Here is a 22,976-nt window from a genome sequence, read left to right as displayed (position 1 = left end):
GTCAGGTCCTTCCGCTATCATAGCCCAATGCTTTCTTATTTACTTAAAAACTTCAAATTATTCTCTATTTGCATATGTCTGTAATTACATGAATCAAAGTGAAGATCGATATGACTTGAGGCAGAGGGTAGAACAAGGGGACACTAGAGGATGATGAGGTAAAGATATGGAAAAGCACTTCCGACAAATCGAGAGGTGTAATGTGACACTGCGCAGGCTGGGCCCGTTGGCTGTACATCATTCAATTCATGGAGGAGAGATTAAGATACTATATTAGGCCGTCACTCTTAAATGGAGCAGAGGTTAGTTTCAACCCACTGATTCTTTCAAAGCAGCCAACCTCTGATTCAGACAGACATTTTTAATTTCTGACTCCACACAAGTGTGTTGCAAAAGATGAATATGCTTACTGCATGTTGATTTAATCTGAAGCAGGGAATTTACCATCACAGCTAAATATTAAATAGAGATCAAAAAGCAAGTTGTTTGACTGGAGCCAACTCAACAGCTTTTCGGGCCAGGGAACAGGGTGTTCATCTATTAAATATGACAACTTTGAAATAATTGTCATAGCTAAGGGGGCTCAGTGTGAAACATGTGACCAACTATGCCACCTCAATTGCTGAGCGAGAGAGGAACTCGCAACCCCCTTCAAATTCTCTCCCCGGGTAGGCTTGATCGGACCCCAACACACAACAGCAGGAGGTAAGTAATAATAACAATATTTTATTTAAGCAGGTTTGATGTAACATGCACAGGGCACAAAGGCTGTGCAAGACAAATGACAATTACACACAATAAGGGAAGATACCAGGCAATAAATACACTAGCTAAAACCTTAAACCTGCCTTTAATGTGCATAAAAGTCTAAAATACCTTAACCTAAAGAACATAAAGAAATAATAATAAAAGGACCCAATAAAACACACTATCTATCCATATAGAACTAATCTTCCTGTACTGTAAACATTCACAGTAAGCAGCAACAGATTTAGAGGCGTCTCTCTCCCAGAGATGCTCAAATATAGCTTAAGGAGTTCAGAACCAGGGATACTGTTAATTTACTTCTGTCTTGTCAGGTAGCAGCCACCCCACAAATCACCTAGGTAAGTGAGATGCCTGCTCTGGTACGCAATTTCTCTTCGGTGCCTCCAGGGCCGTTTTGGGCCAGGCTGAAGCTCAGACCGCCTCGGCTCCGATTCCCCGGATTCTAGGACAGGTATGGGTCAGTTGTATTCGGAAAACAATCTCTGTGCAAAATAAGCAAATATGAATGTCTTTCCTTTTCTAATATAGGTTGTAAATCTACAACGAGATTTAGGGGCACCCGCCGAAACTACTCTGTCACCCCCAGCTTCCACTGGGATTTCCCTCGCTACAGCACACCCTCAGCTGGACTCCACAGCACTCCTCTATCCTGGAAGACGAGACAAAATGTCGGCATTTTGATTACATTTTCCCGGCCTATGTTGGATATCAAATGTAAAGTTGGCTAATTGGGCCACCCATCGCTGCTCTACAGCCCTCAGCCAGGCAGTGCTCAAATGCACTAAGGGGTTGTTATCTGGGAACACCGTAAAAGTCATTCCCCATAGGTAGTCCTTAAACTTCTCCGTTATGGCCCATTTAAGGGCTAACAGCTCCAATTTAAAAGAACTATAGTTCTGGTCATTTTTCTCAGAGGGGTGCAAACTAAGACTAGCATATGCGATGACTTTCTCTTTCCCCTCCTGTACTTGGGAAAGAACTGCCCCTAGCCCATCCAAGCTAGCATCAGTATAAAGTTTGAAAGGCTATAGAAAATCAGCATAAGCAACCAACTGGGCACATAACTTGTCAAACATCACCTAACACAATGGCATCCATGTCACAGGGGCATTTTTCTTTACATTACATTTTCGTCATTTAGCAGACACTCTTATACTGGGCAACTTACATTTGGACCCATTTATACAGCTGGGTATTTTAGTGGAGCAATCTAAGTGAAATATCTTGCTCAAGGGCAACAGCACTGCCCCACCCAGGATTTGGGCCCACAACCTTCAAGTTATGAGTCTAGAGCCCTAACCACTACTCCACAGTGCTGCCTACCATGGAGCAACCCATGGAGTGGGGCAGTGATTTTAGCAAAGGCGGGGATGAAACGTCGGTAACCCACAAACCCCAGAAATGACCTGATCTGACACAGAGTCGAGGGAACTGTCCAACTCTCTATGGCCACAATCTTCTCCGGGGGCCACCCCCACCTTACTCACCTGATGCCCAAGGTACCCAACTTCCTTGCGAAACATACAGCACTTCCAACGCAGTAATTTCAATCCATACTCACGGAGGGTCTGAAATACTCATTCTAGATGGGGCAAATGAGTCTCAAAATCAGGGGAATAGACAATGTCATCTAAGTAAATCAAAAGAGAAGTATTTACTTGATTGCCCAGGTACCTCTGCATCCGGCACTGGAAGGTGGCTGGGGCATTGCGTAACCCAAAGGGCATTCTTTCAAACTCATAAAGACCTATAGGGGTGGTAAAAACAGTTTTTTCCCTATCTCACGGATCTACTGCGACTTGCCAGTATCCACTTGCAATGTCAAGGGTTGAGTACCACTCGGCCCCGGTCACGTTAGTTATCGATTCCTCGAAGTGGGGGAAGGATAGGCATGTTTATGAGTGACTGCATTTAATCAGCGGTAATCAACGCAGAAACGCAGACGGCAAACATGCACCGCCAATGACACAAGCGGTGCCTCCATCCGGTCCCGTTGTTTTCTTCTCAATTAAATGGCATCAGTCAAAATATTTTGAAAAGCAACATGTCTACAAGCACTCAGTTAGCAGTTAGTACAAGAAATACATGTATAAAGAAAAATGTAAAACCCACACACACTGTTACTTCTCTCTGAAAATACTTTGTGAACAAAAAGCCATGGCATTTTTTAATTCATTGTTTGAGTCATTATAATAGAAGGTGAAGCGATGACTCATTATCTAATACAGAGCCAAAATGCAATTTGCAGGAGTCTCCAATTATAGCATGTTATAGCAGTTAGCTTTCAGCAGGTGAAAAACTAATTTTACATTGTCAAGAGTTGAGATGTGGTGGAATTTTATCAAGTTAAATTAATAACTTTAGATAAATGTCACTGGTGGATATTTAGAGAAAATGGGGAACCTCGCAAACACCGGTAAGGGAAACATTGACTTTACTGCTACACAACACAGGAAGAAAGTTCAATATCAAGTCTGCAAGACGAGTCATCCAGCGGGTAATTCTGAAACCTAAACAAAATGGAAATAATAAAACTGGGTGACTAAAACTATCCCTAGCCTAATTAAACAATAACTAAAATAAACAAACTAAGCTACACTAAAACCTAATCTAAAATAAAATATGCTTTCCGTAATAAAATAACACACATCAATTCAGTAGGATGGGCTTTTGTCTCTTGGTTTCCCTTTTTCAGGTGAATCCAGGACAAGTCTCAAGCATTCATAAAAACAGCAGGTATGGGTCTGATCCAGTGTGCGTCAGGTCTCCTCTGGGTGGTGCTCCTCAGTCGATCTTCCTTGCTTCCTCCAGGACCCTCATTCACTCCAACAAATAAATAAATAAATAAATAAATAAATAATCAAACAAATATATATACAGTGAGGGAAAAAAAGTATTTGATCCCCTGCTGATTTTGTATGTTTGCCCACTGACAAAGAAATGATCAGTCTATAATTTTAAGGTAAGGTGTATTTTAACAGTGAGAGACAGAATAACAGCAAAAAAATCCAGAAAAACGCATTTCAAAAAAGTTATAAATTGATTTGCATGTTAATGAGGGAAATAAGTATTTGATCCCCTATCAATCAGCAAGATTTCTGGCTCCCAGGTGTCTTTTATGCAGGTAACGAGCTGAGATTAGGAGCACTTTCTTAACGGGAGTGCTCCTAATCTCAGCTCGTTACCTGTATAAAAGACACCTGTCCACAGAAGCAATCAATCAATCAGATTCCAAACTCTCCACCATGGTCAAGACCACAGAGCTGTCCAAGGATGTCAGGGACAAGATTGTAGACCTACACAAGGCTGGAATGAGCTACAAGACCATCGCCAAGCAGCTTGGTGAGAAGGTGACAACAGTTGGTGCGATAATTTGCAAATGGAAGAAACACAAAATAACTGTCAGTCTCCCTCGGTCTGGGGCTCCATGCAAGATCTCACCTCATGGAGTTTCAATGATCATGAGAACGGTGAGGAATCAGCCCAGAACTACATGGGAGGATCTTGTTAATGATCTCAAGGCAGCTGGGACCATAGTCACCAAAAAAACAATTGGTAATACACTATGCCGTGAAGGACTGAAATCCTGCAGCGCCCGCAAGGCCCCCCTGCTCAAGAAAGCACATGTACAGGCCTGTCTGAAGTTTGCCAATGAACATCTGAATGATTCAGAGGAGAACTGGGTGAAAGTGTTGTGGTCAGATGAGACCAAAATCGAGCTCTTTGGCATCAACTCAACTCGCCGTGTTTGGAGGAGGAGGAATGCTGCCTATGACCCCAAGAACACCATCCCCACCGTCAAACATGGAGGTGGAAACATTATGCTTTGGGGGTGTTTTTCTGCTAAGGGGACAGGACAACTGCACCGCATCAAAGGGACGATGGACGGGGCCATGTACCGTCAAATCTTGGGTGAGAACCTCCTTCCCTCAGCCAGGGCATTGAAAATGGGTCGTGGATGGGTATTCCAGCATGACAATGACCCAAAACACACAGCCAAGGCAACAAAGGAGTGGCTCAAGAAGAAGCACATTAAGGTCCTGGAGTGGCCTAGCCAGTCTCCAGACCTTAATCCCATAGAAAATCTGTGGAGGGAGCTGAAGGTTCGAGTTGCCAAACGTCAGCCTCGAAACCTTAATGACTTGGAGAGGATCTGCAAAGAGGAGTGGGACAAAATCCCTCCTGAGATGTGTGCAAACCTGGTGGCCAACTACAAGAAACGTTTGACCTCTGTGATTGCCAACAAGGGTTTTGCCACCAAGTACTAAGTCGAAGGGGTCAAATACTTATTTCCCTCATTAACATGCAAATCAATGTATAACTTTTTTGAAATGCATTTTTGTTTGTTATTCTGTCTCTCACTGTTAAAATACACCTACCATTAAAATTATAGACTGATCATTTCTTTGTCAGTGGGCAAACGTACAAAATCAGCAGGGGATCAATACTTTTTTCCCCCACTGTATAGAGAGGATATGCACTGTAGAAAGCAGACTTTCATCAGTTTATGCACAACAAACAGAGGCATACAAATAAACATTTCACAATTGTACAAAACTATTGAGTGTCAGTAGCTCGGTATAAGTAATCTGTGATTTTCCTGGTACATTCTATAAAGTAAGTAACTTTTAAAAAGTAACCTTTGTCACAATCATGGCTACTTAAAAGTGTTTTAGCATGTGACTTTCAAGAATTACCCGATAGCAGACAAGGCTATAGCTACAAGTGCTTTGTCTTCCCTGCCGAAGCTCAGGTAATAATTATGTTCAGTGGTAGTGTGACTGTATGGCTCTGTTGAGACAGAATGGGATTTTAAAGTAGCCTTGAAACAGAAAGACATTAAAATTGTAATCAGGTATTATCTACACTGTTGCCTAATTGAGTCCCAATGCACTTCAATAAATACATCCAAATGTAAGTATAAATAAATACTAAAGGCTCATAACACATTGGTATTAGTCTTCTTTATTTGTTTACCATTACATTAAGTGTTATCTCCCATTCATTATTAATACAATAAATGTAAGACTGACAATTATGCCTGATTCAGCCACTGCACACATAATGGGTGTAACTCTGTTCCCAAAAGATTTGCATAATACTGTAAAATACAATAAATGCAAGATACAATGTATAGTTAAAGAGAAACTGGGACTGTAGCTAAAGTGAAGGGTTTATTCACCTTTCTCCACAATCTAGCTCTTATGCACTTCCTATTAAACGATGGTCCTTTTTTGTATTGTATTGCATTTATTTACTGCACTTATTATGCTTTGATGTTTGTTGTAAACTATAAGCCCTGGTAAGGGTTTCTGCTAATAAATAAGTAATAAGAACTGTGTATGTCAGCTCTGAAAGTATTACATTTCAATAAAGTTTGGTTGTTTTTATTTGAGTTAAGTGGTTGCTGCAGATTACAAGACTGTTTCCCTTTTTGACTGTGGGATTGTTTACTTGCAGACCCATCTCTACTGTGGATTAATATCCTGTTTTTGGGAAAAAGATGAACTGTCTTTACTGTTTTTCCCACCATCATGGATTAAGCAACACTTCCTATTGTCTATGTGTCACACCTTATGGGTGATAGTATGTACATGTTAACCCAACTACACCACCTCTCTTTAATATGAGCAAGGAGCTTGTAACACCCAGTTTTTCCCCCGAGCAGGCTGGATCAGGACCCCAGGACACCACAACAGGCACAGGTAAGTACATAGCTTTTAGCTAAAATAGACTTTAATATACAGGGCAATAAAATACTCTAAAATCCCCACCCAAAACAAAGGAAATAACAAAATAGAAAAATGCCTTAACTAAAATTATAGAACACTGTCTTCATCACCCCTCATAATTACTGTATGGAGCCTAGCAAAAATAATTTTACAATTTTGTCTTTGTTCTTCCACGGAAAAGGCAGTGCAGCAAAACTATGGGCAGGTATGTACAATGCAGTGTGAATTCCAATAAATCCCTCTGAGTGGATGTCTTGTCTTTTTCCTTGTAGGCACTCTGGAACAGACCCAAACAATTGACAAGGATTTACATCCTGTAAGTAAGAAAATATTGATTATAGTCCGCATTAAACCAATGACGCTAACTTGTATTTATTTTACCTGCAGGTAGCTGTTCCTTCAGACCCAGAGCTGCAGGAGGTCTGCTGGGTGCCACAACACACTGTACACACAACAGGGGAATGAGGACCGAGAACCAAGGCCTGCACGGCCACCATGCACTTGGAGATTGTGTGCGAAGCCCTAATGTTTTTCCCTCGAAGGCAAAGTAAAGGAACTTCCTGTGAGATGTAATGATTAGGACACCGTCCTTCAAATCCCCCGTAGTGAGCCAATCGCCAGGCCGAATGGAATGCATTGAGTGAGCATCTTGTGCACTGAGGGTTAGGCTACCCTGGGTGGGGGTCCAAGAGGTGTCAAGTGGTTGTGCAGGAGAATGAGACAGAGGTGGGTGCACCTAATTGAGTCCGGGGAGTGCCTGAAGCGGGCAAGTGTCAATGAACTTAAGCCAACTGTCTCGATTGCTCCATGACTCGTAGGGAGCGGTCAAGCATCAAGCCTTCACTGTTGGTCCAAACCTGTACCCAGATGAGGTAGGATGTTGATAAATCATGTCCTGTCTGTGTTGGGAACTGTCTGGCCTGTGACAGCTGGCACCTCGCTGCCACCAAAGCCACCAAGGAGCAGGCTGTGACCTGAGCTCCATGTCTCAGGACTTTGACCAAGAAGTAGCTGATAACTCCCACTGTGGAGTGTCTGGGGGTGGACCGAGAGATTCTGCAAGGCCCACAAGTTACAATGCAATCAAGCCACTATTATTAAGCAGGTGTGCTGAATGAGCTTCTGCAAGGTAAGCCATGGATAAAAAGGTCTCTGTGACCCCGCACTGCCAATTCCACCTATGCCGATTAAATATCTTATTGTCCGAACGAGACTGGAGGAAGGCAGACCAATCGTTGCAATAGAGGAGTCCACAAGAGGGTAGGTCAACAGACCTCTTGTGCTCCTTGAATTTGACTGAAAGTATCCTTGCCACGGATAGGGGTAGTGGCAGAGACAGGTCTATTCTAGGATGGTTGGATTGCAGGTAAGGGGTCACAGCAGCTATTTAAAATAAGCAGGAGAGAGAGACTGAATAGGGGAAGCACAGCTGGTGATGATATTGTAATTGTGCTCATTGACAGCAGCCGTGAACATGCAACCTGCCAATGCAGGGCAGCTGAGGACACCGCTGCAGCAAGTGAGACAATTGCAACCCCTGTTATCATGTGTTGTGACAGGTGCCATACTGTCACACTGATATTGCTGTATCTAGCATATGTCTGCCAAGTCACACATTCCCCTGCAGATTTCACCTCAGCTGCCCTTGGTACTATTAGGTTAGCTGTGTCCTGCTCTCTGTAAACTCATGTCAGAGGTGGTAAATGGTCTTTGCAACAGAATAATAATGTACTAATGTAAATAAATACATACATGTATACATAAAAAGTGTTGAACATGAACAATATTCTTTATTCTTTGTTTATTCTGAACCCTGCTGCCCAAGTGGCATATTATTAAGCAAAGGAATCAGACTGAAATTCAGTGAGCGCACATGTGTTTGTTGTACTTCTCCAGTCAAAAAATAACAAAATAAAAGACAGACAAAGATAGATACAATCATTAAGTTTCATTGAGCTTAAGCAAAGTAACGTTTTCTCCAGGTGCTCCAGTTTCCTCTCACATCCCAAAGACATGCTACTGAGGTCAATTGGCGATTATGTGTATGTGTGTACATGTGTGTGTGTGTGTATGTGTGTGCGTGTGCGTGTGTGTGTGGTACTCACCAAGCCTCAGGCCAGTATGGTAAGTTATAGTTAAATATTCCCTATAATCCACCATTTAACACTTTCTCCCACCCCAGCTAGGCTGCATTTCTTTCTGCGCTGACTGTGCAAGTTTGCTGCACATATGTGGATAATCTTTATTCATATCACCAGGTAGCTTTATTAATAAATTGACTGTAAGATAATTCTAAATATAACTATGTAGAGGAATTCTAGAAGGATCCACATTCAATTAATATTTTAAAAAATATCAGTCCTAGATGATTATGAAGAATTTACCAGAGCTATTGAGAACAAGATATTTGATATTTACAAGTCCTGTGGCTTTCTTGACATCCCTCAAAAAGGTGAGCTGTCTGACTATATTGCCTTTATATTGCCACTTGCTATTTGATGAGTGAGGTATACAATGTACAAGCTCCAGTCTGCCTGATTTTAAGGAACAGCAGCTTTGATAACCATTTTCATTGAAAAGTACACAATCATTGAATTATAACATATTTGGGTCAACAGTTGCACAGCACAGTTGCACAAAGATTTGCTTAGAACTGGAATATGTTCCTTCTCAGGGAGATACTGGCACACACACATGACTTATACTCTATGTGGGTATTAGTCAAATCCACTGAATTTAATATCAAACACCAAATGTGAGTTTCATGTAAGTCTCAATAGTCTAACCTGCCTTGTTTGACACAAAGCCAGTCACAATATTAAAAATAGTTTCAAAGGCATTGGAGCATTTTAGAAAGCTCTGCCCCAGGCAAATAATTCCCTGAGTTAATGCTACGGTTTTCACACTGTTTGTCTTTTGTTCAAAATAGACAATTGCATAGATTGCACATCAAAAGGCAATGTGACTATGGGACAACATTTAACCATTGCAGCCTGCTGTGTGACATGATGATACACCACATCTGTTGTAGTTTTCTTTCCTTTTTATCTTTTCATCAGAGGTGCAGATCCCTGGTCATGGAGGGCTGCAGGGCCTTCTGTCTTTTCTTCCACCCAGGCTCTCAGTCACTTAATTGAACCCTTTATTTTCTAATTAAGCAATAGAACCCAGCGATGCTTGATCTAACATTTGATAGATGACTGCTATGGGAGATATTTGTCCCGAGCCAAAGTCTAGATCATCTATCAAACATTAGAGTCCACATCCACAGGGCTCTATTGATATTTGAAAACAATTTTATAATAATCTTAAAAACCTTTATTTACCTTGATATTCTGATATTTTGTCTAGTAACCTTCCGCTGAGAAAAATAGTTCCCCACGTAACTCAAATGAAAAAAAAAAAAACGACAAACTTTATTTGGCTAAAATATATCCTTATTTATTTTCATTACTATTGTGTGGTTAGTCTTTCTTATAGTCAATCTGGACATCTGCTGGTTGCATAAACATAGACTAAGTCTTTGTCTTAGTATAATTATAAGTCCTACTAATGACAGACACACTGTTAAGACCGTTGCATAAAACAGGCTTTCCTTAGACTGGTCTAAGACTGGTCTTACTTAGTCAATTACGCACTGCATTCTAGGAATTTTAAGACACCCGAAGGGAAAAAAAACATGGCGGACGTTTCTCTAAAGCAGCGATGATCACAGTTAACTGATAATCTATGCTAGTTATTTAAATATAATGTAGAGAAATGTATCAATTGGGCGCCATTTTCGGAAACTTTCACTAACGCATTCAAACACAAGGTGTGGGATGAAATGAAGAAAAAGTTAACATCGTCAAACCGTTGTGTGTGCGGTCTGTAAAAGACGGGAGAAACGATTAAATAATATGCTATTTTAAGAGGAAACATTCACGTACTAAACGCAAAGCTGTGCAGAGTTTATTATTATTATTATTATTATTATTATTATTATTATTATTATTATTATTATTATTATTATTATTATTATCTATTCCGTTGCCATGTGCCCTTATCCATTGTGAATTAGGATAGCAAATAGCAAAACAAAAGTGCAAAATACAGCACACAGTTACTATCGGTCATAATACAAATTAAGGTAAGGTTACAGTTTGAACAGTCTCTGTAGAATTCTGGCGGAACTTGTTGCTGGAGGCAGGGATTCATTCAAGATTGCAGGGAGTGGATTGGCTGGAGCTGAAATAGTACAGCACTTTGATTGGCTGGTTTTGAGGCAGATGCCCCGTTTCCACGCGTCCATGTTTTGTGGCTGGTTAACTATCTGCTGCCAGACGTGTCCGTAAGCGTCCATCCCGCCCACCAAAATTACACAATTAAAGTTGCAAAATTACACAATCACAGACAATCTGCGGCAACGCACGCCGGTTTTGTAACAAGAATGCACCATAAGACATTTCTACATGAACAATTAATAACCGGATCAAAATATAATGTGAGTGGGCACAATATTCCCACATTTGCCCCCCGTGGCGCCGGGCCTGATCTTGATAACCTTACATTTTTTACAAACCGACATAAATCACCAAGCAGGCACTTGACGTCATTTCAACGTTGTTTCGTGGTTGAAATCTAGTTGCAACGTGGATCAACATGTTATCCTCCAGACGTTGTCCTTTGGACAACATGAAAATCAATTTATAACTTTTTTGAAATGCGTTTTTCTGGATTTTTTTGTTGTTATTCTGTCTCTCACTGCTAAAATACACCTACCATTAAAATTATAGACTGATCATTTCTTTGTCAGTGGGCAAACGTACAAAATCAGCAGGGGATCAAATACTTTTTCCCCCCACTGTATATATATATCGTTGAATTCAACGTCGATTCCATTTACAAATACAACCAATTTTCAATGAAATTTCAATGTTGCCTATCTAACCTTGAATCAACGTATATTATTCCAAGTTGATCCAACGTTGAATCATCAACGTTGATTCACCGTTGAAAATTCCACGTCGATTCCATTTGCAAATCCAATCAATTTTCAATGTATTTTCAACGTTGAAATATGACGTTGAAACAACGTTGTTTCTAATGTATTTTGCCTGCTGGGCAGACATATCAATAATGTGTTAATGTCAAAGAAGGTGCATCACGTTCAGTCATTTTAATGCAGGAGTTGGTTTCAGTTTTCTGCTAATCACTGATATAGTGTAAGTGGCCCTGGAGAAGGGCGTCTGCTAATAAATAAATAAATAAATAAATAAATAAATAAATAAACCTATTTTCTTTCAAACTTAAATAGGTACCTTATCTGTAAATTGTAAGTATGTGTAATGCTTATAAAGACTACAGTTTATTTTGTTCTATCTGTGAAGATACACGGATCAAGCAACCTGTTTTAATAAAGGGGCTTTTAAACACCATGTATTGTTATCCTTGTTTCAATTCAACAGCACCGAAAACACCGTTTGACATCAATGCAATTTGGGCGTTATTTTTAAGCATCAACAAGTGAGGAATGTTGTGCATCTTGTTTCTGCAATTAACACATTAATGACGTCTTACTTCTTTTAAGCGAAATCTATCGGTTTGTAAAAGTTTACAGGTTGACCTCTGACCTCAGGTTGCTGATCTGGTATCATTTCCAGCTGTGAGGAGGCCCCCTTTTCAGGTAAGTCTGAACTGGTGGGAGTGTTCTCATCCCCACCTGGTATTGCTTGCATTTCTGCTGGTGTTGCTGCTGGAAGGCTCCCCTCCAGAAGTAGGGAGTCTGGCACCTCACTCGTTATGGGGGTAGAAGCTGTGAACCTGCTCTGTACTTGATCAATGTGTCTCCTACAACTTTCCCATTTCCCAGGATGACAGTACACGAAACTGGTCCCGTTTTCTTCTCCACTATTCCAGGAATCCACATGGGACCTTGACTGAAGTTTCTGGTGTAAACTGGTTCACCCTCCACTACACTCCTCTTTTGAGCATGCTGATCATGGTTCTGCTTTTGTCTAATTTGTCTGAGTTCGACTTGACCCCTGAAATCTGGGTGGATGAGATCAAGTGTGGATCTGAGTTTTCTTCCAAACAGTAGCTCGGCTGGAGATTTTCCTGTTGTCAACTGGGGGGTTATTCTGTAGCTAAACAAAGCTCTTGCTAATTCGGTTTCCAAGTTCTCCCCAGTGTTCTTTTTTAACAACCCTTTTGTTAAAGGCAGCATGGTAAGGTGCGATGATGACATGATTAATGACATAAATTCTTCAAACTCACTACTAGTAAAACAAGTCCCGTTGTATGACACCACCATCTCTGGTATGCCATGCTGACTGAAGCTTTTTCTTAAACATGCAATGGAGATGGCTGATGTAGCGCTGTTTAGAGGATAGGCCTCAATCCACTTGGAGTAAGCATCCACTAGGACCAGAAACATCTTCCCTTTAAATGGTCCTGCATAATCTATATGCACTCTTCTCCAAGGCTTTTCTGGCCACTCCCTAGGATGTAAAGGAGCTACAGCTGGAATGTTTCTGTTCTCCTGACATACCTGGCACGTCTTCACTAGTGTCTCAATTTCTGTATTGAGCTTAGGCCACCACACGTAACTTCGTCCCTTCATTCTGGCGATCCCAGGATAAGACTGATGTAGTTGTTTCAACACAGCTGCTCTGCCTGGTGGAGGAATGATTACTCTGGCAGCCCACAACACACATCCTTCTTGTGTGCTGAGTTCCTCCTGCCTCTGTACATATGGTCTGAAAGCTGCATCCTCCAACTTCGTTGGCCATCCTCGCAGTACGTACTCCCGGACTCTGGAGAGCACCACATTCTTGTCTGTCCATTTCCTCACTTGCTTGGAGGTTACCAGAGGCGTGTCCAAGTGATCCAGCAATAGCACTCTCTCCTCCTCAAGTGTTTGTTTACCTTCCTCCAGTAATGGTAATCGACTCAAGGCATCTGCATTGCTGTGATCTTGGCCTGCTTTGTACACAATTACATACTCATAAGCACACAACGTGACAGCCCATCTTTGGATCCTGGGGGAAGCCATTTGTGGAACAGCTTTCATCTCATTAAACAGTGAAATTAGTGGTTTATGGTCTGTCACTATAGTACATTTCCTGACATAAAGGTAACTATGGAATTTCTTTACTCCAAAGATCACTGCGAGACCTTCTTTATCTAGCTGGGAGTAATTCTTTTCAGCTGCACTTAATGTCCGAGATACAAATCCTATGGGTCTGTCAGAACCATCAGGCATCTTGTGCGAGAGGACAGCCCCAACCCCATATGGTGATGCATCACAGGCCAAGATGAGTTCTTTGTTCCCATCATAGTGCACCAACACTGAACATGACTGAAGGAGGGCTTTAGACTCCTTAAAAGCTCTCTGTTGCTCAGTTTTCCACTCCCATTTCACCTCCTTTCTCAGTAGTTTGTGAAGAGGAGCTAACAGTGTGGACAGTTTTGGTAAAAATCTGTGATAGTAGTTTAACAGTCTCAGATATGCTTTGAGTTCTGTTACATTTCCTGGTGTTGGTGCATCCTGGATAGCCTGCACTTTTTCCACTACTGGGTGTAAACCTGTAGAGTCTATTTTGTGCCCTAAGAAAACCACCTCTTTTCCCAAGAACGTGCACTTACTTCTCTTGAGTCTTAGTCCACTATTTTCCAACCTCTTGAGGGTTTCCAGAATGTCATCCAGGTACACTGCAACATGAAGAATCCCTTGCAAAATCCCCTCCATAGTTCTCTGGAATATAGCAGGGCTGGAGGAGACTCCAAAAGGTAATCTGGAGTACGTATAGAGTCCCCTGTGTGTGTTTACTGTGACATATTTTTTTGAATCTTCATCTAAAACAATCTGCTGATATGCATGGCTCATATCTAATTTAGTAAACTGCTCACCTCCAGATAAGCTGGTTTAATCACTGGAACGATAGGTGTGGCCCACTCTGCAAATTGAACAGGTTCAATTATCTTATCTTCCAGTAGTCTCTTTAGTTCATGGTCTACTAAGGGCTTCACCGCTTAGGGAACAGGTCTAGGCTTGTAAAACCTGGGCTGAGCTTCCTTTTCCACATGTATCCTGCCCTTGAGCTGTCCCAATTCTTCCTTAAACACATCTGAATGCTTCTCTAAAACCTCTTCTAGTGTGAGGTTGGGTGCAGCACCTGCCCCCACTTTATTGACCGGTTGGATCTCTATGGCTAACTCCTTAAGCCAACCTCGACTTAGTAAGTTTGGACCTGTTCCATCCACCACTATCACAGGAAGCAACTTTTTTGTATTTCTGTATTGCACAGTCACTTGACTCATGCCCTGCACATTCAATTTTTCCCCTGTATATGTTTTTAGCAGCAGACCACACTGTTTTAACTCTGGAAGGATGGCTCTTTTCCACAACTTGGAGTACTGTTCTTTGTTCATTACCGTCACCCCACAACCTGTGTCAATTTCGAAAGTCACTTCCGAGCCATTCACTTTGACTGTCTGAATAATGGGAGCAATTTTTGTCAGTCCTTTTTGCCCCACACTATAAATTGTGTGAAGTTCCCCTAATTCTTCAGATTCACTCTCCCCCTCCTCTCTTAAGAGGTGAGCTCTTCTGCCTTTTCCTGACTTTAAATTAAAGCCCCTCTTTATTTGTCGGCTCTCTTTCTGGATATCATTCGGAATAAAGCTCGCTTTACTCTTACAAGCTCTCGTGTGCCCCTGCTTACCACATCTGTGACACAATTCATTAGCAAACCTGCACTCCACTGCTGCATGTTGTCCTTTACATCTGAAACACGTCAGGTCCCTCTGTTGGGTCTTGTGCTCTGAGGAAGACGTGTGGTGCACCGTAACCTGGCCCCTGGACACTCTACCTGTTCACCTTGACCCTGTAAATCCTTAACATCCTTGATAGCAGATTCCATTGCCTGTGCAGTTTTCAGTGCCTTTTCAAAAGTTAAATCCAACTCAGCCAGCAGCCTCCTTTGAATTCTGTCATCATTCACCCCACACACCAGTCTGTCTCTTAACATCACTGACAGGGTGTCTCCAAAATTACAGTCTTGTGCCAGTTTCCTTAATTCTGCTACATAATCAGCCACACTTTCTTCACGTCTGCACATTCTAGAATTAAATTTGAACCTCTGCACAATTTCACTAGGTTTTGGATTGAAATGGGCCTTGAGTAAGTCTACCAACTCTGTATATGTTTTGTCCCCTGGCCTTTGAGGGCTTAACAGGCTTCTCAATAAACTATACGTAGTTGCTCCCACTCCACTCAGCAAAATAGCCTTTCTTTTATCGGCTTCTTCGATATCATTTGCAAGAAACAAATAGTCCAACATCTCACAGTATTCCTCACATTTTTGCAACTGGCTATTAAATGGAGTTACTGTGCCAACTGTGCCCATGTTTTTATACCGGCGCTACCAGTAAGGCCTGCGTAATTTTTCTTCTTCGTTAATAGCTTTTTATTGCAATTGCTCACTCACCACGTTATTTACTCATGCGAAACCTCTTCTGCAAATGCAGTATCGACGCCATCCATATTCATCCTCGTCGCCAATTATGTGATGTTTTAGGTATAAGAAGGAGAAACCACGATGGAGGCTTAGGACTATATTTATTATGAAATTGTTAATACACATTAGCCAACATTACCAGCTCCCAGGGTTTTTCAGTCTACTTCCGCCTGAGGCAGGGACATAGATAGTGGATTATAACCATGGTGCCGTCTCCTCACTAGCTCTACCTAGTGGTTGTAATATACAGTCCTCCTAAGATACTATATCAGTTTGTACGATTTGTTTTGTTTTAGTCTATAAACACGTCGTATGTTGTTATTTTAGTATTATGTTAAGTTTTTCATTCTTAAGGTCACCGAACCAGCTAGGATGAACAGGAACTATTTGTAATGTACTTGGATGTATATTAAATTAAGATAGAATAACTTATTACAGCAAATACAAACTATCGATGACATTTTTGGTGATACTATTTATGTGCTGCCATTTTGCTTATTATGCTTTCATAAAAATATGTAATTATTAAATCGTATTTATTATAATTGTGATTAAAATTCGTATTTTCTACTCGCATGTCAAGCATAATTGTATTACAGTTGCACACATTAAAAAAAAATGTTATCCAGATGTTTTTTGTATTATTATTATTATTATTATTATTATTATTATTATTTTAAGTTTAGTCCTCGGAAGCAGACATTGTCCCGTGGTCGGCACATCTTGTATTGCACTTTAATATTTGCTCCATTTTCTTTCTTTGGAAGTTGGCAGTTGCCTGCACTTTCACGAATTCAATCCCTGCTCACTTACAATGTTGCCACAGCGGCCACAGAGCTGCGTGTTACTGGCTGGGGTAGCGCTGACTAGCAGCTCCATTCTGCTGCTTGTTGCTGAATGGCGCCGAATCAGCCGCTCTTTGGCCAGAGCAACTATCTTGCAAAAATACTACAAACGGGCACCTTCAGATTCCCTTACACGTGTACACTTTAACTTAATGTAAATTATGTATAAGTAATCAGTAATCTCTTACTCTTTTTAAAAAGTATCGGTAATCAGAATACTCGTCTGACAGGAGGAACGTAACGGGAATATCGAAGTATCAAAATACTGTAATCTGACTACATAACGCCGCTACTTGTATTCCGTTACTCCCCAACCCTGCACAAATTATAACCTGCTATATTGTAGCTGGATGATTAATCGTGAAATGTGTGTATTTTGTTTCAAACGCAACTTGCCCTGGTTAAGGACCTCTGCTAAGTAAATTATAAATAATATGGCAAAAAGTATTGTTTGCAGTTACAAATCTGCAGAAAGAGTAATACATTAAGGGAGTCACGCTGTGCCGTTTAAAATACATACAGTGTATTCTAATTCTAATTTTGTATGTTTGCCCACTGACAAAGAAATTATCAGTCTATAATTTTAATGGTAGGTGTATTTTAACAGTGAGTGACAGAATAACAAAAAAAAATCCAGAAAAACGCATTTCAAAAAAGTTATAAATTGATTTGCATGTTAATGAGGGAAATAAGTATTTGATCCCCTATCAATCAGCAAGATTTCTGGCTCCCAGGTGTCTTATACAGGTAACGAGCTGAGATTAGGAGCACTTTCTTAAAGGGAGTGCTCCTAATCTCAGCTCGTTACCTGTATAAAAGACACCTGTCCACAGAAGCAATCAATCAATCAGATTCCAAACTCTCCACCATGGCCAAGACCAAAGAGCTGTCCAAGGATGTCAGGGACAAGATTGTAGACCTACACAAGGCTGGAATGGGCTACAAGACCATGGCCAAGCAGCTTGGTGAGAAGGTGACAACAGTTGATGCGATAATTCGCAAATGGAAGAAACAAAATAACTGTCAGTCTCCCTCGGTCTGGGGCTCCATGCAAGATCTCACCTCGTGGAGTTTCAATGATCATGAGAACGGTGAGGAATCAGCCCAGAACTACACAGGAGGATCTTGTTAATGATCTCAAGGCAGCTGGGACCATAGTCACCAAGAAAACAATTGGTAACACACTACACCGTGAAGGACTGAAATCCTGCAGCGCCCGCAAGTTCCCCCTGTGCTCAAGAAAGCACATGTACAGGCACGTCTGAAGTTTGCCAATGAACATCTGAATGATTCAGAGGAGAAATGGGTGAAAGTGTTGTGGTCAGATGAGACCAAAATCGAGCTCTTTGGCATCAACTCAACTCACCGTGTTTGGAGGAGGAGGAATGACCCCAAGAACACCATCTCCACCCTCAAACATGGAGGTGGAAACATTATGCTTTGGGGGTGTTTTTCTGCTAAGGGGACAGGACAACTGCACCGCATCAAAGGGACGATGGACGGGGCCATGTACCGTCAAATCTTGGGTGAGAATCTCCTTCCCTCAGCCAGGGCATTGAAAATGGGTCATGGATGGGTATTCCAGCATGACAATGACCCAAAACACACAGCCAAGGCAACAAAGGAGTGGCTCAAGAAGAAGCACATTAAGGTCCTGGACTGGCCTAGCCAGTCTCCAGACCTTAATCCCATAGGTGGAGGGAACTGAAGGTTCGAGTTGCCAAACGTCAGCCTCGAAACCTTAATGACTTGGAGAGGATCTGCAAAGAGGAGTGGGACAAAATCCCTCCTGAGATGTGTGCAAACCTGGTGGCCAACTACAAGAAACGTCTGACCTCTGTGATTGCCAACAAGGGTTTTGCCACCAAGTACTAAGTCGAAGGGGTCAAATACTTATTTCACTCATTAACATGTAAATTAATTTATAACTTTTTTGAAATGTGTTTTTCTGGATATTTTTTTTGTTATTCTGTCTCTCACTGTTAAAATACACCTACCATTAAAATTATAGACTGATCATTTCTTTGTCAGTGGGCAAACGTACAAAATCAGCAGGGGATCAATACTTTTTTCCCTCACTGTATATACTAGCACAAATGATGATGATAATAATAATACTAAATAGCAAATATGTAATTATTGTTGCACATGGAAACGTATTCTTATGGGAATGTGCTTGTATGAATATAACGTTGTCTATACACGTTTAGCTCTTCCTAATATCTCGTAACAGAAATGTGTATTTATTACGCTGTTTACAATCATGTAAAGCACATTGAATAAAATAGACACAGAAGTCCTTTCCACATCAGGCTGTATTGCTCGTAGTGTTCTCTGTCTTGGTTTTTAAAACGAAACACAAACCAAACCCACAGTCGCTGCTCCTCCCATCAGAGGGACGGACTTCACAACGGCCTGGTTTTACAATAAAAGCTCTGGGATGAGTCTGGCAGGCATGACATTGCACAGCACGGAACCGAGGCAAGAGTGAATTTTGAATCCTGCTGAATTTTAAACTGTGAACCAATCGCACAGGTCATTAAAGCACTGTGACTGAGCAACCACAACCCACTACAATGGACATTTAAGAATTGACAAATGTCTCAATACAAAAGCCTGGTGTTGTACAGAAATGCATTGAACAACAATGCCTCTGCACTCTACAATAAGGTGACAGAGTTATACACCTGTTACAGTATTGACCTAGTCAGAGTGCCATTGCAAAATTGCAGAGAAACTTAAAAGACCTTTTTAAAGCAACACAAATTAACAAGGCCTAAAAAGTCTTGTATTTTCACTCACAGCATTACACAATGGTTGAAAAGAGTTGAAAATAAGCAGGCCTGGTTTAGTACCTGCCTGTGAGATGTTATTGCATAGTATTGTCTGTTAAAAGCAGAATGTTTTGGGCCAGGTCCAGAAACACACAGATGGTGCAAGAAAGATAGTTTCATTCCAAAGCGCAGGTGTCAAAGTCAATTCCTGGATGACCACAATGCCTTTTGAATTCTGTTTCAACCCATTTCTCACATATTTAATTGGTCTAATTAAATGACAAAGTGGATGAATTTAAAATGTCTCTCCAGGCTCCAAAAAAGTAATTCAGGAAGTGAGTTTGACAGCTATTTCTGAACTTGGTACGTTTTACATAATTTTACATGTTTGTCAACTTTTCAGGTGTAAGTCAAAATAAATGACTGCTGACATGATAAGAGAAGCATTGTGTGCCAGAAAAAGGGCATCAATTTAGTGGACCAATCTTGATGTAAACAACTTTCCTTTCCCAGCTACGAATGAGACACCAGTCCTCAGGGTCTATGAACAGGTCAGAGTTAAAGGGAAACTGCTTGTTACTACTATAAGAGCACTGTCTGAGAGGCTTGAAGTGGAACAGATGTCAGACTGCAACTAATACTAATAACTTTATCTATGTGTTGACCCTTTTTAACCACTTTCAGACCAGTGTTTATTCACTTTTTACACCAAAATTTTGAGTGAGAATATAATTAACAGCCTGCAAAGTATACGTCAATTTTGTTTCATTTGTTGATTCAGAAGCTGCTGTGAGATGTTCCAGCAACTAACATATTCACTTAGATAGCACGTTGTTCAGGCATGTTTATGAAGTATTGTCAAAACACATAGGGTATACGCACAGCATACAAGAACACCAACTTAAATACATCCTTTAACCTCCACCTGGTTTCTGAAGATGACCAATTTGACTCTTTACCACACAATACATTTACCCAGTTATGTATATAGAAAGAGGTATCAAATTGTCTTAGACTTCATGGCTGAAGATCAAAACTTATTGGCAACCCACAGATTCCCAGGTTGTGACTTTGGAATAAAACTTTGACCGATTGCATTTTGATTTATAAAGTGGCTTCTGACAATATAATAAACCACAGTAGGTTAAAGCTTTGTACTCTAGTACTCTCACTCACTAGTAGTCTCTAATTGTCCACCGAGACAGAGAGAGGACCAAAGATAGTAAAAACAAAGACAATGATTTATTATATATAGTGTTCATGCACAATCAATATAGAAACCAAACAAAAAAACAAATAAAACATTAAACAGATCATTTTCTTCACAAATTCTAAGAAATGACAAACATCTACCAATTTGAAATCCATGATCAGTCAAAGTCCAAAGCCAAAGGTCCTTACCACAATTATGTTTCTGCATTCTTCTCTCTTTCTCCATCTCCCTCACTCTCCAACAGGCTATTATCATGCCTTTCCTCATCAGGAAGTGGGTCGCTTCTTGTTTTGTTAAGGGGGCGAGACGGTCATAGTGGAACAGCATGTCAAGTGCCTCTACGGTCAATCTGCCTCCCCCAGGATCCGGAAAAGGGTGGTCTCTCCATGTCCACTCCAACACGGCATCACACACCCAACATATGTTCTGATTGGAGGTTTCAAATGGGCATTCTTATTTCAAAAATACCTTTTAGTAGCATATTAAATGGTATAGATTGTTTATGGTGAGTTAAATTGAATCCCTACATGTTATTGCAGTACATTTTTATATTCATATCAGAAGCTGTTCATAGCAACAATGTTAAGCATAGGGAACTGTGGCTAAGAATAGCAGTCATACAGTAAATTGCTGGCAGGCTCTACGACCATCATGTTTGGAATAAAATTCTATGTGAGAGGTGACTTTAAGACCCCAGCATACCAGAGACCTCCATCAAATTGCCAAACAATTTCCCTTGGCATCAACCCTTTGTGAAAAGTATAACCTTTGATATAATAACCATCTATTCATATTTTTAATGTTAAAAGCTTGTCATTATGATTTGAGATTTGTCAGATGTCAGATTTGAAAGTTCATAAACTGGAAAATGAAAATAAATGCAAATACAAAAATAAAAAATATATAAACTTGTTACAACTAATTACAGAGAAAGACCAGAATTAACTAAAACAACTGTTATTATTACTGAAGGAAGAGTTTTTTTTTTATAAGTCAGTAATGTTGTTTCAAGCACATTTGAAGAGCTTTGATTCAGACAAATGTATATATTATCTAAGACATGGTGGTCCTTTCTATTTTTTCCTCTGAAAGTAGCCATACAATATGGGTCTCCAGTACTGATCACAGAAACCATTTGTTCAGCAGGCTGGAGTTTGGCTAACACCTCCTGTACATAGAGAATCACATTGTCAAAACAGGATTTGGCATCTAGCAGAATCTGCTAATCTCCATCCTTGACATTAACTGTCCATGCACACAGCATCACTCTTCCAAGGTTGCTAATGTATCAACAAGAATCAAGTCTGCTGGCTTCAGCCCTACTACATTTTGTCACAGACTGGTGCTAATTATCTTAATTGAATGTAAACATAAAAATCTGCATAAAGATTTTTCAGTGATATGTAAACTTCAAAACATTAGCCTTCGTGTGCAACCATGTTGAATACACACACATTTTGTTCTTGAGATATCCAATTGCAGATAGACATTATAAATCCTTAGGCTAAACTAAGCGGGTGATGTCTTTCAATCTAGTTGAGGTGAGTGAGGTAAATGACCATTAAACTGACCTTTTTAGATAGAAAGCATGAGATTTTAAGCCTCAGAATTAACATTTTATTTAAAGAGCTGATGGATATGGTTGGGACAGAAAAAGACTAAAAATTACTCCTGACAACCCCTATATATGAATATTATTATTGCAATACATTTATAACACAGACTCTCAGGACATGTTTCTTTATATTTCTTTTTGTGTATTGGTTTAATTTCGATCTTTGAGACTCTATTTCTTTCTAAATATTACAGGCCGCCAGCACACACAGATGCTATCCCCACTGGAATGGAGATTGTTGTAATTGTTTTGTTGTTTTAAGCAGTGGATTTCCCATTAGTCATGAGAACTAAGCAGCATCTTCCCTTGACCTTATATAGAGCTCTGCCCCAAACCCCCGGGAGATGGACGTTTACAGTCTCCGTCATCTTGACTGTTACTGTGATGATGAGCAGAGATGCTGGTCCCATGATAATGCAGTATATGGAAGTCTATATATAGCTCTGAGACCAGCAGCTGTGGAGCAACTGTGGAGCCAACTTTAGAGTTACAGGGGGTCTGCTCACTCAGCATTTACAATGGCCTTGTT

The 22,976-nt window shown here is 40.6% G+C and overlaps 1 protein-coding gene across 1 annotated transcript in view; it reads right to left on the bottom strand.

Annotated features, from left to right (window-relative positions):
• dnpep (aspartyl aminopeptidase) overlaps positions 1–21,078 on the bottom strand; it is a 41,922-nt gene extending 20,844 nt beyond the window's left edge. The window contains exon 1 of the mRNA XM_066687661.1: positions 21,021–21,078. The gene's annotated coding sequence lies outside the window, so the exon portion shown is untranslated. The remainder of the gene's footprint in view (positions 1–21,020) is intronic.
• Between the last annotated feature and the right edge of the window lie 1,898 nt (positions 21,079–22,976).

The sequence above is a fragment of the Amia ocellicauda genome, chromosome 16, assembly GCF_036373705.1.
Source record: "Amia ocellicauda isolate fAmiCal2 chromosome 16, fAmiCal2.hap1, whole genome shotgun sequence".
NCBI classification, from domain to species: Eukaryota; Metazoa; Chordata; class Actinopteri; order Amiiformes; family Amiidae; genus Amia; species Amia ocellicauda.
This window is presented reverse-complemented; position numbering and strand designations above follow the sequence as displayed.